General features: G+C 34.7%; 1 pseudogene; it reads right to left on the minus strand.

The window, feature by feature from the left end:
- Window positions 1-11,468: 11,468 nt before the first annotated feature.
- On the minus strand, window positions 11,469-14,664 carry LOC134276141 (uncharacterized; annotated as a pseudogene).
- Window positions 14,665-17,088: the final 2,424 nt, after the last annotated feature.

The following is a 17,088-nucleotide window of genomic DNA, read 5'->3' on the forward strand; positions in this document are numbered from 1 at the left end:
AAGTGAAAGTTCTACATAAGAAAGGGATACAAAACAGTTATATGAGGAACTTGTCCTCGGACCTTAAATATCTAAATGTATATGGCAATAACACAAAAATGCAGCTGAAAAACTCCTTACAAGAATATTAAGTTGATATTAACTGTGCTTAGTTGATTTTCGTGAGGTTGGTTCTTTGAATTGTATCTCGTTCTTTTCGAAAATTTAAGATACAAGAATCCAATTGATATGCTGTCTCATATACCATCAATTGTTCAAGACAGCGCGAATCAGAGAGGTCGAATTTTCAGGGAAAATAATGATAAAATGTACACTGGTGCATGGAAAGATCTTCAAAAGTTAAAAAGTTACATTGGTTTAAATAAAAAAAAACCTTTTTATATAGAAAAGTTGGTACGGAAGATGGTTTTCCATTATTTAGGCTTCTTCGTGTAAAAAAAAAACATATAAGATTTGGCAGCATGTGAGCCAACAATTAAATTGTGTAATTATGATTTTTATAATGAATTAAGCATGCATTAGTAAAGTTCAAGACAAAAAATCTAAAACATTTATTTGTAGAACTCAATACTAGTATCAGCAGAGCATACATTCGAGATTTTGTTTGTTATACCAGAATTCTTTACAAATAGGAAGACCGGTAACACAATGGTGAGCACATTCTGTTTTACTTCGGCCCCGAGTCTTTTTGACATATGGATATTGTCTATCACTTCTTCGCTTGAATCCTCTTTCCCTTTGGTTATTTTCGAAATCTATGAAAAAAGAAATGCTAAACAAAATATTAAAAAAAAACCTATTCTAACATTAAAAATATAAATGTTATATATTATATCAGTTATGATTTTTTGTAATGAAACGCTTATTCTGTATTTTTTCGACTATTTTTAGCGTAAGTGCAATTCCTTTCCGTAAATTATTTCAACGTACATGTATGTTTGATAGGAATGAGATATAAGATATATAAATTTTGAATTCTGTAAGCCATTTGTATGATTAAACAAAAGTCCGTGGGTCAGTTTTGTTTACTGTTTGGTTTGGTTTGTTTAACGTTCCTTCTCGAGAAATTTTTCACTCGTATATGAAGACGCCACCACTTGTCGGTGGAGAGCTGCAAATTCAGACCTACTGTATACTCGCCACTCATTGCCATTGAGAACTGAGTTATGTTTTTCGTTTTAGCACCTACTGCGACACAGGACCTCGCTTTATACGGTCTCATCTGATAGACCGATCTCCAGGTCCTGCAATGGGATTCGATCCCCCCCCCTCCCCTCATGTGTCTTTGCAGTTGCTCCAGTTCATTCATTTAATGAAATATGCAGATATGGAACAGAAATCAAAATCAAAAGTCCATTAAAAATATGCATAAGTATTGGGAACAGACAGGGCATACCCTGATCTCTAAAACCTCAGAGCTGGCATCAAGTATCTTCGCGGAGCAATGACCATTCACATCCGCCATGTTTTCCTTGTCATGATTGGGTAAAAGAAAAAATTCGAAAACCAATTCAGTGTGAAGATAATGGCCATTGCCTAGCAAATGCTTGAAAACGTCAGTCAACAATCGAGTTAACGACGTACATTGCACCGTGTTGCTGGTATTTTAAAGGTCATTGGTTGACCATACAATTTGCAGAATGTTGACTTCAAAATAGACTGTTGATGTCTTTGTATCTAAATTAAAACTTCTCTTTTCATTTTGGTCTTTACGTCTTGATCATAATTTTAAAGTCATACTCTGAATAACCACGGAACTTTTGTCTTTTTATATAGTTAAATATAGTTCAAGTTACAATTTCTTTTACCTCAAATTGAATTGTTTCCGACATCCGTCTAATACGTTCTAAAGTATGACATAAAAGTTTTTGGAATATTTTTAATGTGATAATTCTCTGTAGCGTAAAGTTCAATATTTTAATCAAATTAAGAGTCGATGCACAAATTATGTTTACAATTTCGTAGAATTTTGCGCTAACAGAAGGTTTTGATTAGAATTTTAATTTGCTTTGTGAATTTAGCATATATTTTGACACGGTTGTTGAAACTAAATTTTGATATTTATAGTCATTTAACAATTCATCATTTTATTGTATATTTCTCTCTTTTAAATTACAGAATAGTTGAATTTCACAATGTAAAGAAATACGAAAATTTTAATTTTAAAATTCCCTTTTTAACAATTCTTTACATCCTATCTTGGGGCAATTTTAGTTTGAATTTCGGTATAAGAATTATCTCTGATACAAAGAACATCAATTTAAAACCTTTTTCTAATTTCAGGATTTTCCTAACATTATACATGTATTTAAATAGCTTACACACTAAATAGCTACGCCTGAATTTATTACATGTAATCTAGATTTTTAATTTTCATTTATCATTTTAAAATAATTAAGAAAACATTTCTTGTACATCTGATTAAGGCTTCATGACATGATTAAAAAATAACACCTAAGAGTTGCAAAATATATATAATAAATTTAAACTCACTGTCAATTGAATTTTCCTGATTTTGTCTGTAGATGGTCAAATCTGGAGGAAAAGATGACGTTTCAAAGGGAATATTTGTAGACACACTTTCGCTTGAATTCGACGAGAATCCACCATTGGGAAATCTGGTGGGTTGACTGCTTTCTAACGTTTGAAAGTTAGTGGGCGATGTCTCTGTATGTTGAGTAGTTGTCGGGTTATTGGTTGACAAAGTAGAAAATTCTTCGGTTGAGACTGACGACTCAGAACTAGAGATTGGGGATTGTTGGGTAGTTTGTTCATGTGTTTCATTAGCTGAAAAATGACAATTTTTATTCTAAGATGGGTTCTCATATCAGTTTTGCCTATATTACATAAATACTAGACCATGTTCATTCAGATTAAATAAGGCAAAGTTCATTATGCATAACCCAGATTACAGGTGTCGTTCATGTTCCTGACATCCCTAAAACTATACGAGATACCTAAATGCATTGTCCCTCGCTTTCACTGAATTGAAGTGGGGGGGGGATATTAATTTGGGTGCGGTCTCTCCGTCCGTTCGTCTTTCTATCTGTTTGTAACAACATATCCCAAGAAGCCTTTGTAATTGTACAAAACTGCCTGTGGCTTAAGGAAGACCCCCTCTTGACTTTGAGATCAAAAATGCATAAATTCTGTCTATTTAATACTTTCACTTCTGTTCGATATCTTGAAAAGCCTTTAACATGTAGCTTTTGCAATGAACTTTCTTGCCACAACTTCCTATGCCTATTGACTTTGAGGTCAAGGTTATAAATTTAAACATTATAATTACATGTACATGTATTACATTTCCGAGCGAAATATAAGGAAGCTTTTGCAATTAAATATAGTGTAGCTCCATATGGCCCACCCGCTCCCTTTACATTGTCTTGTCCCGGTTTACCCCTCTCCCCTCTAGATTCGCGCATTTAATTCCTGTTTCCTTCTGCGGGAGACATTCTCTAAATTAGCTTGTATTTAGATATATAAATCAAAATGATGTCTTGCAGAATTGAAAACCACGCAGTTTTTAATCCCATCCCACTGGTGACAGATACCATGACACTGCAGGTGACAGACACTGCAGTCATGAAAACCGAACTGATTTTTACACATTCGACCTTTCACTTATTATTGTATACTAATCATTTTAGTAGGTGGAAATAAATTTAATCCATTTTGAAAATCTGATATCGAATATTAATGATTATTAGCATGTTGCAAATGTAAAAATATTAAACCAATTCAATAGAAGTGTTACGGGTTGTATTTCCAATCAGTAAATTTAAAAAAAAAAGTATAAAGAGCAGTGATCGATTTTTAAACACATAAACCAATACAAACCTGACAACAAGACGTGAACCACGAAACCCAAAAAGAGGTTGGATTCTGCTTTATACATGCTGGTATAGAATATCAAAGGTGGTGACCATTTAAACAACGGCAACAAAGCACCCATCACTCAATTATACTAGACTGCGAAATTTTTTTAACGAAGCATTGCAAAGCATCTTAGTCCAAAGATTTAATATGCAATTTTCCCCAACATTAGAATAGTGTCGACGAAAATACTTTCACGACCCTCTGCATAATTACGTTTCTTAAATTCGAGATGTTCTTCTGAATTTTTATCTTGAAATAATTATATTTTTATTCAATTCACACAATTTAGGCAAATATTATGATAGTCAATTAGAATATACATTATCTGTGTAAAAAAAATTGCTCGAGACTACTGATAAATAGGATGAAGTATGAAGGATGTCAACAACCTCATTGTTAACCCTTACTCTGCTGCATTGTTTTTATAAGTAAGCACAGTCTCTGCTGAATTGTTTGAAAGAAATGATGAAATATTCACATACAATCTTTAAACTTGAATAAATGTTCATTTTTCAAGTTACAATGATATAATTTTCCAAGTACATAGATATCATTTAGATTTTTAGAAAATGTTATCATACATATTAATTATTGATAGGATGTTGCCGTGGCAACCACTGATTAAAGGTCATTATCCTGGAAAGCATGAATGTTTCTTTGTTTTTCAATAATAATGAAATTTTAAGCTTAAAAATAATATACCAAGTTATGAAGATGGGTAAATTGCTGACCTGATAAATTTTCATAAAAATTTCATGGTCAAGGTCATTCAAAAATGGCATAAATGCATGAAACTTCAAGGTCATAGCCGTTTATCATCTTAATTATTATAATCCTGAATACTTCATAACAGAAAACAAACAAAACTTCAACTGTCCTAAAAGGTCTAATACCCAGTTTTTGGATAAAAATCATGTTTAAAATGTGACCTTGACCTTAGTCAACTGACCATGGGTCAAGGTCATGACACTTCTTAAGGTTATGAGCAGCCTTTGATCCAAGTATGAGCCCCCAATGTTTTTTTCAAGGACTTATCATACTATGTAGTTGTTTATGATCAGACATTGATCTTGGTTAAATGACCTTGAATCAAGGTCATTACACACCCTCAGGTAGGTATATGCCTCCAAAGTTTTATGGAGTGGACACAAAAGTGTGACGGACAGACACAATCAGTGTTATATTAGTTTGTGGGAGGTGACACTATAACCAATGCATTCCTCTCCCAGAATTTTAAGAAAGGATACACATTACAGTGTCAATTCTAAAGAGAAGAAAATTTATTTCAAAAATAAAAAATACATACTTCATACAGGTGTAACATGAGCATTTGACATTTTTGCATGCATGTAAATGAATCTAAACTTGACAAAAGAATGGAACTTTCATCGGATAAAAATCAACAGGTGGCTTTAAGTTGCAAAAACTACATAACATTGACAAATATTGTGATCGAAAATCTGTTTCACCCTTTAATGGTGGAAATAGTTATATGGGACACACTAAGCATGTTCATTCCAAATTATTTTTCAATATGAATTTGTATCCCACAATCTTAATGCTTACTTGACAAAGTACATGTATGCAAAATACCAGCATTTCAGAATCATCAATGTTCATACTGTCAAATAAAATGTTTGTACCAAAGTAGTATGAGCTGTGTGACATATACAATTTTGATTTTCTTTTGCTGTAAAAAATGAAGCATGTAACTTTAAAAAAATCTTGATGATCATTTAGAATAAGTGATAAAGTTTATTTAAAGAAATATGAAAACTTACAATTGAAAAGTGAATTTTTGTACAGGATGACAATTATTTAATTTTGCTTTAAAAAGTTGATAGACTATATTTTTTTTTTTATATTTTTTCTGCCGTCGGTTAATAAATCATAATTTTGCAACAAATAAAAAAAATCTGAAACAAAAATTGCAGCTCATATTACTTTAACAGAACAATTTATCATTCAAATCAATCTTCAGGACTTACTTTCATTCGTTTGTATGCTAAAATGTACTCCTGCTTTGTATGATAAATTTCAAAACACGGTGCTATACAAAGTGGACATTACATTCTTTGCATTTGTAGCTGGTCATATGACCACACCTGCTTGGCCGTTTCTCACCAGGCGGCATTGGTGGAAGCATTTCCTTTTCAGCAGGTCCACACACAATGCACTGTCTGAGTAGCATCTTCCCTGCCTCCTCCAGTCTAGCAAGGAAGTGCCTTCCTGTTAATCGCTTGAGGATCCTGGGAGCAGGCCGTCCAACATGTACCCCAATCGTTGCACCAGATGTCTGGATAAGTTGTTCCACCATCTTTCTTCTAAAGTTGCGCTGAAGCATTGGGGTTACGGCTTTGCAGGATTTTTTGTACAAGATGTATGAATTGACAATGGCAACATTCATAATATGAAAGAAAAGTTTCTTCCACCACTTCAAAGTTTTGATCGGCAATTTGTAATTTCCGATCATCTGATTTTGTCTATCTACTGCACCCATCTTTTTGTCATATGTTGGCCTTACTTTAACTTGATTTTGAATAAAGTCATGGTGGCCCGTTTCAGTGTTTGTAGAAGAGTCAGTTGTACTAATAAGGTACACTGTCTTAGAATCTTGGTATTTAAGGCAACTTAAGGGACCATTGTGAGCAGTTGCTGTGTCTCCTCGGTTCGTATGCTGTATCTTTTTCATTTTCTCAGGAATGCCTTTCCTGTAAGGGCACACTGTGCCACTGTACCTGTTGCACCTGTTCCTAATACCCATAGGTCTATAAACAATTGAGGGGAACTGTAATAGTTGTCGCAATAAAGGATGTGACCTTTCTCAAAATGATTGCGAAGGAGATCCATGACAAGGTCATATGTGGCACCATTTTTTGAAGGTTGGATATTGGATCTTCCAGTGTAAAGTTTGAATTTCAAACAAAGTGCATTATCAGCATCACATAACATGTATGCTTTCAGACCATACTTCACGGGTTTATCGGGACTGTAAACCCTAAAGGATGAATTCCCTCGCCATGCTACCATGCTTTCATCGATAGCCAGTGCTTGATGAGGCTTATACACTGAACGAAACCTGGAAAGTATTTTGTTGTAGAAGAAACCAAGTTTGAATAGTGGGTTGAAGCCTTCGGGATCCACGTGGGATATAATTCGCATTATAATTTAAGTGAAGGAATGCTAGTATGAGCAGAAACCTGTCTCGTGAAATAACGCTTGGAAAAAATGGAGTACTTGTTACTGGATTTACTGTCCAGTATTCCGAAACATCTGACAGACAAGTCCCATGGCTATAATAAGCGCCAGAATTTTTTTATTTCTAGACTTGTGGTGTCAAAGGTGATTTCTCCCTTAGTGGAATGCCACTGTTTAGAAACTGATTTGCATATTTATTTGTTTCCTGTGAAATATTTTCATAGTCATTGTCATCTACAAATAGTTCAAAAAATTTCAGTGGAGAGTCAGTGTTTGAAATTTCATTGTGTAAACCAGGTACCTGTTCAAAGTTTAAAGGAAAAAGAACTCTATAACCTTCACTCCATAATTCATCGTTCAGAACATCATAATTTGATTCATCTACAGATTTAGAATCTTCCAAATCCTCTAAATTAACCCTTCAAAATTCTCTTCCCCTCACTTTCACTGTCTGCAAATAATTCTTCAATAATATTCACACGTTCGGCCATCGCCAGTCTTGTTTACATTTATCGTGGTAATATTGATCATGAATTATATTTATATTTCACAAGAAAAAAATAAATAATCCCCTCCGAATATTTTCTGTGTATAAAGAACACAATAAATATCGTTTAGATTTGACACTTTCATTCATTAAAATCGAAATTTTCAAGATATATTCTATGTACAGTCCAAACGATTAAAAACAGCTGATTTCTTCGTCACATATAACTTCCGGTGCCGATAAAACATAAGCCTAGCCTTTAAAACTTGAACTAGCCTTTAAAAAATGAAATGAAATACACAATGTGTATTTTAAGTAAAGGTTACATGCCGAAAACTGTCCATTCTGTGAGAAGAAAGAACTATTGGAGGGCCGTTAGGCCCGACAATAGTTCTTTTTTCTCACAGAATGGACAGTTTGAGGCTTGTAACCTACTTAAAACATTTCATTCCATTGTGTTCAGAATGGACTCTCTTAGAAAAGTTTCTCTCTTGCAACGTCAATGAAGTAAACATCCTTTGTATTAAATTTGGCATTGTCTTCTTAGTAGACTGTCTCAGGTAAATTTGTTGATTTAAATACTGTGAATAGGATTCACTTCAATTGTTAACATAGTGGACAGTTACAGGTGAGTTCCTTGGTTTTGTATAAAAAGCATGCACATCGAACACCACTTCTTAGTAAATGTCCCTGCGGTTAGGATGTCCTCTTCAGATGGAGAAAGCGTGTTTTTAACACAAAACAAGTTTAGAGAAGTTGATGAACAAGAAAACAACACGGATGGCATTCTCAGTGATATTTTGGATTTGGAAAGAGAACATCCAAAAAAACAACCGAATTTTGACCTCAAAGTAGATATTTTTTCGGATATTTCTGACGAGGAACTTGTTAGGGCCACCCAAGACATAGAAGGAAAAGAAAATATTGAAAGGTTTGCACGGCTCAATCAAGAAGATTTGGATAATTTGGTTAAGAAAGGTTTATCGAAGAAAACAGAGCAAAAGTCAAAGTGGGCAATGACTCTATTTACGAACTGGCAAAATGAACGAAAGTGTATGTTACCAAACCATGATACATTTATGTACCAGGATATTATGATAATGAGTGATGAGGAAATCAACAAAACAATGAGTTTCTTTGTAGCTGAAGTGAGGAATAAATCTGGAAAGGATTACAGACCCAATAGCTTGTATGAAATTGTGTGTGCAATTCAACACAAATTACGACATGAAGGTAGTTTCATAAACTTTTTGGATGATGATAAATTTCACGATATGCGCAGTATTCTTGATTCAAAGATGAAAGAACTCTCTGGGCGAGGCATGGGGATAGAGCGGAAACGGGCAGAGATCATAAGTGAGGCTCAAGAAGATGAAATGTGGTCCAAGGGAGTTTTAGGAAGAGATACACCTCAAAAACTCTTAGATACTCTACTGTTTCAACTAGGACTACATTTTGCACTACGAGCAGGACAGGAACACAGAAACTTGAGGGTTGGGACAAACAGTCAGATTTCTCTTTCCATGGATGCATCTGGACTGCGATATCTCGAATATAGAGAGGATGTCTCCAAAACAAATCGCGGTGGGCTCCAGCACAAAAATCTGCAACCTAAAGTTACCAGAGCATACCAGAACAAGAATGTTTCCGAGAGATGTCCTGTGCTCACGTATGAAAAATATCTGCATTTAAGGCAAGTATATTGTTGTTAATTTCCACCAAAATATTGCTGTAAGATATATCTTAATTTAAAACACTTTAATCTATAATATGCAATTTTCTTTTAAAGGCCTGAAGCTGGTAAAACCAATGCTCTCTATTTGCGACCTCTGCGGTACCCCACGGATTCCACTTGGTACGCCGACTCCCCTGTTGGAGTACACACTCTTCAACAGACCGTCGCAAAATTTGTGTAAAATAGCAGGATTTACTGGCCACTACACAAACCATAGCCTCAGAGCAACCGCCGCAACACGCCTTTACGATGCTGGCATTGATGAGCAGCTAATAACCGAGAAAACTGGACACCGCTCGACATCTGTTAGATCGTATAAAAGAACAAATGAAGAACAACAGCAAAGAGTGAGCAAAATCATTCACGGTGAAAATCAGTGTGATGTAGCTATCAAGAAAGCCAAAACCGCAGCCGAAAGTGATTCTAATGTGTGTGCACCAGCTGGTGCTAGTGAAATTGAAATTTCGTCTGGAAGTGTATTTTTCAAATTTAAATTCTAAAGTTGGAATAATTATTACAATGTGTGTAATTCGTTGTTCATGAATAACATGTATATCTTTTGTGTTGGATTTGTTGTTATTTTTTCTTAGTGTCCACTATTTTTAATAGTGGACAGTTTTTCCAACTTATTGGACAGTTACAGGTAACTTATTGGATTGTTTTTGTTATTTCAAGGATAAGAAGGTATTAAAAGAACAAAAGATGATGTCATAACAATGTTTTAAGATACTGTAAATACCTTTACTCGTAAAGTCCTTGAAACTACTTGTGTAAATTCACGTTTAAAGACAATAAAGAAGCGAACAAAAAAAAAAAATGGTGCTGTCACCGCCATCTTGACTTGCTTATGATGCGCTTAATGTTATTTACAAAACTTGCCTCCAAAAAAATTAACGTCATAGGTTAATGAAATCTAATGTTGAATTATACAAAAAAAAAGGTTTATAAATAAAAGAAAAGGTCCATATAGGATGGTATTGATAAAAATGATTTTTAATTTAACTTTTTAAAAGTTACCGACTGGAAAATATTTAAAGAATTGGAATTCCCCTTCTATAATTATAGGAGTTTCCCCCCACACATCAATCAGGAAACCGGATATTGTGGGAAAATGACTTTTCTCTTATTAAAAAGCATAATAGAAAAGTAATTTTTGCTAAATTGAGCATTTTTACAATAAGATAAGTATGTAAAAGTAATTTGTTTTGTTGTTGTAAATTAAAACGAAGCAGCATACATTATACTTTCACTTTCACGTGTTCACGGTAATGGCGAAGCAAAATAAAAGCTCCGAAAAGAATCATACATTAAAATAATTAAGCATACTTAAAAACACACAGATACGGATGATTTAATTAAAATAATTGAAAATCTTGTAATTTTCGATATTCTATGAGGTTTTTTGAAAGGATCAACCCCTCTTTGGAATTTTATCACGATTTTTTCCTTGAACGCATATGCTTGCGCCCATGGGAAAAGGTTCCTTATGGCAATTTTTATACAATTTGAGTTTTTCATGGATTTTGATAGAGCAAGGTTAGAAGTTGCCAAATCTGAATTTTTACGGTCCTAGGTCAATTCTAAGTAGAGTTTTTCTTCATTTATATCAATGATATATATATATAAATAAGTAAATTTTGACGTCACGTTATTTTTGCATAAACGTCACAAATTAACTGTGAAAGTGACTCTTTTTGCATTGTAATGTTTGTACTTATAATTGTGTCTTCTCGGAATGGAATCACTCAATACATGTTTCAAATAGTTTTAATGAGTCTGTAAAAGGTGCAGGAAAATACATGTATTATCTTTAATATGGTAATTACCTTTAACAAATAAGAGAAGTCCATCACCCTTTGGAAATAACTTGATCCAGAATAATTCAAAACACAAGGCTTTGTGTTGTATTTCATGTATTACCCAACATTTAACAAGATGTCTCTACTATTAGTAAGCTAGTTTCATTTAATACATAAACAAAACATTTAAAATAACATATTTACAATTGATAAATGGTCATCATAATCAGCATATGCACAATCGATTCATACATATCAATTATTAAGCTTCCAATATACTATAAAGTCAAACACTTATAGTTCTTTCTGCTGGCAGCTTTGTGCAATATCTACACATACAAAGATACCGTCTCACTGCAAGTGCATGCATCTATTCTTCAGTTGGTGTAGGACACAGATCCTCTTGGTGAGCAGGGCGTACATAGGGCCTAACATTTCTGTACAGGTAGTGTTGTCTCTCCCTTGTCATCCCAGCAGGATGTAGGAGTGCTGGGACCTCTGTGGCATCAAACTGAGGCGAACCGATTTTCTTCAGTGAGAACTTCTTTTCTTCGGAGTCCGTTCGCTCCTTTACAAACACAAACCAAGGTTCTGCAGAAGAGAATCGAAAGTGATGGTACTTGCGTACACTCTTCACGGGGCGAAAGTAAGTAGAGAGAAAGTCTTTCCAGTTTCGCCATTGCCAAGTATCACCGTAAGATATTGCTTCATTTGAAGAGGCGGATTTCTTTACCAGAGTTAAGAACTGTGCAAGAGAATCAATGTCAGAGCGTCGATAGAGCTTTCGAATGTGCACAAATCCACTATCTACCAAGCACCTGAAGAACAAAAAAATTACTGCATCAATAAACAGTTGAATTTAAGAAAGTAAATGAATAAAAAGCACTTTTACTCATTAATGTATTATTCAGTAACTTACCGCGTGTGTACAGGTATTTGCATGCAGTATTCTACCTCACAATGACGTCCAGTTATAACACGCCAACAGAGGTACGCTATGACGAACTGGTTTTTATTTTGCCCTAAAATGAATTTGTTAATATTAGATATAGATATATATAACTTCTAGGTACATCTATGAGAAAGAAAGAAAGAGGGAGCGTTGTTATGAAACCAACCAGAACAGTTGTCTGCATGATGTGTGCATTTTTGTTCGCCAAAGCCGTATTCTGTAGTCGAGCATGCTTATGACTGCATTAGGTCCATTTGTTTGAGTTCCGTGTGGTCCTGCAAAAAAAAAATTACATGAATTTATAAGTTCAGTGTTAATGAGTTAATTAACTCATCACATTGTTTTTAAAATGCTTATTTCAATCAAAAGCTACAGAATAGAATATACCTATAGTTTGATTTTCATCTACGATAAAGTTAAGCTGCCTAGAAACGCTGACAATTCTTACTCCAAAAACCTGAATCCGGCGTAGCTGAGCGAAATAGGTTGGACCCATCTGGCGAGAATGGTGTGGCAACTGAAATTGCTGAGCGAAATCAAATGTGTAATAAATATTTGCGAGTTCTTCACCTTCCCAGTTCTCCATTTCCTGCACTGCATTTTCAATACAGGCTCTGTAGTACACGCGCTCTTTCTTTGAAAGGCGTTGATTGCCGACAGCTTCTCCTCTTCTGTAACAGCATCTATAATTTCCTTCCGCAGACGCTCACATCGATGACAAACATCATCCCTAGGTTTGCTTATTTTGATATGTGGGACGCACTTAAGCCAGACGTCTTGGAAAGAAGACACTTTCAGAGCACGAAGTTCAGATTCTTCACATGATGCAACGTAAGTTTATGAATGTCCTTCTTTGTATCTGATGATGGGAGGTATATAGGTGGAATTCCGTCACTTCCCCTCGGGGCTTCAGGCTGAGGCATCTACTTCTCCAGCATAATTCAAAATAAACGTCACCGCATTTCGAATTTCTTCAAATTTCGGAGAATGTGAAGGTTTCTTTCCTGTGTTGCCATGCTCTCGGGGATAGCTCCATGTTCACTAAGATGTTTGGCAATATTTCTCAAAATCTTTTTAGTTGTATCATAGATATACATAAATGCGTCTCTGCATATTTCATGGCCTTTGAAAGTATAAATATATCTCATTCTCTTCCTCTCTTTTCTCTTAGATGTTATCTTCTTGCTACCTTTTTCATTGAGGGACCCCATTATGTACATCTCTTTCTCTTCTTTAGGGGACGACCATTTGATTCTGAGGGGGGGGGGTGCCTGGCAGATTTTGGAAATAAATAATCTGTCCCTGAAAATACTGAAAATAAATAATCTTTCCTCCACTACAGAGAAAATAAATAATCTGACCTTGCTTTATGATATTTAAATATTGTGAAAAATACCTTTTTTATTTACGTGTAATTTAATCTCAAAAGTCTTCAATTCAAAAAAATTTTTTTGGCTCGCTTCGCTCGCCAATTTAGAACCAAATAGTATTTAAAATCTGATTACCAGACTGGATACTTAAGTCAGTTTGTCAACCTGACAATGTGCACTTAGTAGGTGTGATGAATAACAGTACTTTAAATACAAGCCAATTCTTATACACCACAAAAGATAAATTTTCTTGTCGAAGAATTACACTTCCCCGATAAATAAATACAAAATATACACTGGTGGATTTAAGTGGGACGTACATGTGTACAACCCCTCCCCTAAAATTTCAAATTATGATACGAAAAATAATAATAATGCCATACTTTGGGACAATACCAATATTTTTGTGCCTAGTTTTACTCAAAATACATAAAAACCCAAGAGCTTCAGGGGGCTTTGCCCCCTGGGCCCTTATCATTCAAAGTATGATATGACTAGTATTAATAATGTCATACTTTGGTACATATCTAACCAATTCCTACACAATTGTGTCTGGTTTTACTCTTTTACATACAGAAAAACCCAAGAGCTTCAGGGGGCTGAACCCCCTTCATTCAAAGTATGGTATGACTAATAATAATAACTAATACCACTATAACAGTGCCTGGTTTTACTCTCAAAATACAACCCAAGAGCTTCCGGGGGGGGGGGTTACTCTAGTACTCCCTTAGCCTCCACCAGGGCTTCGCCCAGGACCTGGGGGCCTTATGGCGGCCCCAGACCTCTTGCCTAAACGAAGTTATACACGCCCCTCCCCAAATCCTGTATCTGCCTATGGTATATAAATGATTAGTCTTTTAGAATCAATTGATCACGGTACGGGAAGACAAAGAAGAAAATAAATAATCTGTCCTTGATAATCTTGAAAATAAATAATCTGTCCTCGACAGGCATGAAAATAAATAATCCGTCTCAAAAAAATTTGCCAGCCCCCCCCCCCCCCCCCCCCCCCCTCAGGATCAAATGGTCGTCCCCTTACCCATTTCTCTTAATTTAAAAATGTGATCTGTGACTTCTTCTTTTGTGAAATGTTCAAAACAGTTAGCTGAACACTGACATCTGAATTTACATGTATGTGATTCTCCAGAACTATCCGTAGATTGTTCTTTGTCCTCTCCATCACTGTCAATCTCTGCATATTGATTGACTCTACTTGCAATAATATCCTTCAATAAGTATCTCATCATCACTGTTTTCCTTTAATTTGTTTTTCATCATCTCTCGATGAAGAGTTTCCAAAGCGTTCTCGAAATAAATTTTCGAGTTCCTGTGAATAATAAAAAGTCTATGATTCATATATTTACTTTCATTCTTCATACTATTAATAAATAATAAAATATTGTTTTATAAATGTATTTTAATTGTACTGTTTTTTTTTAAATGTTTATATAAGATAGAGAGAAAATTTAGGGGGGGAAGCCTTAATTGTTAAAAATACCTAAACAAAAGAGAGAGAGAGAGGTCCTGTTTTTTAATTATTCATTTGTTTGCAAACCAATAAAACTAACAAATACAAAAAAATATTAAAACGTTAATCAGTCTATTAATCAAATTAATTAATTTTTAAGTGGAAAGGGCTGTTTCAATTTTAATTTTTTTTTCCGATTTTTTTTTTTTAAAAACCTCACTGCAGCAGTATTCAAAATATTCATTTGCAATACATAATACATGAACTAACCCAAAACAAAAAAAAAATATTTGTTAGTTTTATAACTTTAAAAATAATACTACACTTCAGAAGCATTAAACATCTGTTGTTTACTTAAAATGAAATAATATTCCTTCTCTGGTACCCCTCTGAAATACATAGATTGTCAGAGTATCCCTCCTGTATTTTTTTTTTTTTTTTTAGGAAAAAATATCTGCGCAATCTTACGTGTTCTGGGACATATGTACAACTCAAACTAATTCTACTTTTCTTTTCAGTTAGAAAAATTGTTTTTAGTTTCATTTTTGCACATATACATCGGATCAAACTATTTATTCCAGCGTACAGATGATTCATTGTTTACATGATCATAGGAATAGCGGTGGAGCGGATCTACTGGTATAAAGGAAATAAACTGGTTCTTAGGGAAAAAATTAAGTTACCTCAAACTGTTCCATATTAAAATCACACCCAGTTTCTCAATATTCAAGACATGAATTGTTTATATGTAGATTTACATGCATAAATTAGGCTTTATCATCAGCTGGTCGTCTGGAGCTCTACGTCGTTATGGAAATATACACAAATAGTAAAAAACCGTCCTCGAAAAAAAATTCCGTTGAATATATTTATTAAAAATCAGATGGCATACATGTACAGATAAAGACACGAATTAAATACATGACAAAGTTTGACAATAAATCTTTAACAAAATTTACGACAAACTGTCAAAACGCAAAACATATGGTTGAGAAAAAAATCTGCGTTGACATTGCACATCACAACGTCACATCTTTATGACGTTATTTCTCTGTTTTAGGAAAATTGCCATAAGGCCCTTGTGTCATGGGCATATATATGTGCGCTCCGCAGGACAGGATTGACGTCATAGTACGCACAAAGAAGTGCGTGCAGCAGAGCCAGGGTTAATCTATAATTCGTACATGTAAATCCAATGGTGATATAACGACCTTTTTAACGAATATGACCTATATCCTTGATTGGATTTTATTGCTGACTGGTTCCATACTTTTTGTGACGCCGTTGTTTTATACCGAGTTTGAGAACTGATTGTTCCATCCACCTCATTAATACATACAAGTAAGGCTTATAATTACGACAGGTGTTACCAGCTATAAGGGGATTCTTATTTCTCCTAGGCACCTGATCCCAAGTTTAGAATTTCAGGGGGTCCGTCATTTTAATTGTATAATGTATATATGTGCAGGAAAGACAAGGTTCTGATAATGTTTATGTGGTAATTTTCCATAATCTCTCATTTATCCATTCATAAATACTTGTTTTTAACTATTGCAAAAATTTCACATGCTTAAAATAAAATAATTATTATTTCAATATCTTACGCAAAAGAACATTTTATGTTGTTTTTTAATATTTAAACGTTACCTGTAGTTGAACATTAAACCCGTCTTGCCTCGGTACAGAAAAGAGCTACAGGTCCAGTGTCGTCTATACCAGTACAATCTCTATGCTTTTGATAGCCATCCGAAAGCGCTATGTATAAACTACACGTAGCGGATAAGAGAGAACCATCGTGTCGTTGGATTGTCCCGCTACCCAAATTCTTATATCCTATGTACAAATAGAGAGTAATTCCGTTCACTTTTTGAAAAATTGCATTCAGGGGGTCGTATATGTTAGTCATCATTTCGGCCACCGCTATTTCGTCTCTGAAAGTGGCAAGATTTGAACTTTTTGTCGCACAATATCCTTCCGCCTCGGCGTAGGACGAATAGGAGTCGGCGCTGTTATGGTAGCATTTCCCGTCCACTAGTACCCCACTGCAATTATTTCCATTGCCTTAAATGTAAAGTAAATGTCATATAATTAAAAACTGAAGATAGCAAACAGCGATCGATCTCATAAAAACAACCCAAACTTCAAATCTGTGCAAGGCCCCAAACGCGACCCCCGGACATTCATCCTTTAAGTTATTTAC

The sequence above is a fragment of the Saccostrea cucullata genome, unplaced genomic scaffold (genome assembly GCF_032062105.1).
Source record: "Saccostrea cucullata isolate Sc308-1 unplaced genomic scaffold, CSIRO_AGI_Scuc_v1 ctg672, whole genome shotgun sequence".
NCBI lineage: Eukaryota > Metazoa > Mollusca > Bivalvia > Ostreida > Ostreidae > Saccostrea > Saccostrea cuccullata.